Source organism: Sinocyclocheilus rhinocerous, unplaced genomic scaffold, assembly GCF_001515625.1.
Source record: "Sinocyclocheilus rhinocerous isolate Xijiao unplaced genomic scaffold, SAMN03320098_v1.1 scaffold1137, whole genome shotgun sequence".
Taxonomy (NCBI): Eukaryota; Metazoa; Chordata; class Actinopteri; order Cypriniformes; family Cyprinidae; genus Sinocyclocheilus; species Sinocyclocheilus rhinocerous.
This window is the reverse complement of record NW_015647153.1, coordinates 353,067-355,555: the sequence shown is the minus strand read 5'-3', so window position 1 is coordinate 355,555 and position 2,489 is coordinate 353,067. Positions and strand designations below refer to the sequence as shown.

Below are 2,489 nucleotides of genomic sequence, written 5' to 3'. Positions count from 1 at the left end.
GCTCACTCTCACACTCACACACACACACACACACACACACACACACACACGCGCGCGCGCGCGCAAACAAACACACACGCGCGCACACCCTCTCTCTCTCTCTCTCTCTCTCACACGCATGCTCAAAGAGCCCGTCTTCTAAACCACGAGTGCCTTCTTTCCTTCTCTCGAGAGTGAGTGTTTGGATCCAACCGTGCATAGAGATTTGCTGAAGTGTGTTTGCTCAGAACAGCGCTTCTGTTTTGAAGGCGGAGGCTGTTTTTCACGGCGATGGTGAGTGATCAAGTTTCTGCAGTGCTTTATGTGATCGAGCTTCTCCTCACATGCATGCATGAAGCTGCATTGCTGCAGTTGTGAAAAGAGCGAAGCATTAAAGCCAGTGTGTGCTAGAAACAGACCGGATCTGATCTGAGCGTCAGTGTAGCGGCATGTTACTGTTTTTGCGTCAGATTGCATGACTTTGATTCACTCTGGTCAGATTATAAAACGCTATAACGAGCGTGTGATGTGTAAATGAGTTTAGAACGCACACTTGTATCATGAAGAGAAGATAAGTTGCAAGAAACGCTTGGAAATGTTTAAAATTGGTCGTATCCAGTGAGTCGATTCGTTTGAACGAGTCTTTTTGTATTTTACGTGCGCTTCATTCGAAGTGAATTAAATTGTAGTCGTTATTTTATAGTTCCAAACCACTGATCTATAATGGATCAGTGTTCCGAACCCACTGTTTGAACTCGACCGAATCAGTCAAAAGAACCGACTCAAAAGAACGATTCGTGCAAGAAACGTTCGGGAATGTTTCAAATTGGTCTGATTCAGTGAGTCGGTTCGTTCGAACGATTTTTTTGTATTTTACGTGCGCTTCTTTCGAAGGGAATTAAAATGTAGTCGTTATTTTATAGTTCCAAACCACTGATCTATAATGGATCAGTGTTCCGAACCCACTGTTTGAACTCGATCGAATCATTAAAAAGAACTGACTCAAAAAAAAACGATTCGTTCGCGTATTAGACACCGCAACAATCAAAAGCGAATCGTTTGCGTATGTGTCGCATTGAGTTACTTTGTTGTAGCTTATTAAACAACAGAACTCGATTAAACTAACGACTGCTTAGACACCTACGACCATCATCTAGATATTTGAATACGTTATGAAGTTTTTCACACCCTGAGGTGAGTTTATAGCGCTTTTGATGCGGCAGAGAGAAGAAAACAGGTAAATTCATAACTGAATATGATTGAGAAAATGTAAACAAATCAGTTTAACACGATAAATCTAACGGAGAACGTATATTTCACCCCAACATTAAAAGACGAAACATAACCCTAATTGTCTGGAAAATAATGTGGGGGAAAAAATGCAATTTTTCCTTGGATTTGGGGATTTTAGCATCTCAAATTAGAAACTCAGCATTGAATAAGACACAATCTATTTCTCATTATTGAATATGGATGAAACCCACATGCTAAAATCGTATCAATCCACATAAAAGCTATTTTGATATTAGTGGATTGAAATGCTAATGTGTGGCTCGAGAGTCACGCTTATGAAGATTAATGGTGATGAAGTTTGTTTCGATGCTGTTCGGTTATTTGAGCTGATAGCCTATGAATAATCCATCTGTGTGACCCTGTCAGTGCTGAGATAAAGGCAGATGAAGTGGTCTTTTAGGGCTACAGAAGAGGCACGGGTCATTTGAGGAGATCATTATAGAAACGAGGCCAATTAAAAGCACTGTCAACTCATTTAGTCTCTGGTTGGAAAGAGTCTTGCAAGAAACAATGCTACATTTATCAATATAGATGCATTTAAAGGGAAGGAGTTGTACTTAAGATGGTATTTTATCTGCGTTTGAAGTTCATAAGACTTTTGGAAGTTCTTTGTAAGAAGTTTGAGCTCAAAGCAGAGGCCGGGGCAAGTTGTCACAAGATCCATATGAGGTTAAGTTTCAAACATCTAGGTAAAAACCATCTTAAAACATGTTTTTTGGTTGTGAATTCTGTCCTCCAAACTAAATTCCTCCTATTTTAATTGCTTTTGAGTCGACAAGTGAATGGTAAACCCCACATTTGGATTCCATTTCGGTTTTAGCCACTTTTTGATTTATTTTATGTTTAATAATTGTTTTACTGTTTTAAATTTGGCTAAAAAGCCATTAAATAATAATAAAAAAAATTGTTTCATATTTCAACAAATTCTTCTTCAGTCGGTGTCAAAAAAAAAAGCAATTTCCTGTTGTGACAACTTACCCCGTATGTGTGACAACATGCCCCGCTGCTGAGTTCAGTGTGTGCTGTTTTCAATATATTTTTGTAATCAAAGCTTTAAGTTTGTGTCTATCCAGAAACTGACTTTCAGAAACCCTAAACTTTTGCAACTGAGAGATATTAATTGTAAATAGCTGGGAATTATGTTAAATGACTTCTTCCTAGAAACCGTATCTGATCATGGCGGTATGAACATGGATTATAACACGGAGCCGTAGCAT

The 2,489-nt window shown here is 38.8% G+C and overlaps 1 protein-coding gene across 1 annotated transcript in view; it reads left to right on the top strand.

Annotated features, from left to right (window-relative positions):
• The first annotated feature begins 105 nt into the window (after window positions 1-105).
• The window catches only part of LOC107709018 (paladin-like), a 60,049-nt gene continuing 57,665 nt past the window's right edge, over window positions 106-2,489 (top strand). The window contains exon 1 of the mRNA XM_016513413.1: window positions 106-273. The gene's annotated coding sequence lies outside the window, so the exon portion shown is untranslated. The remainder of the gene's footprint in view (window positions 274-2,489) is intronic.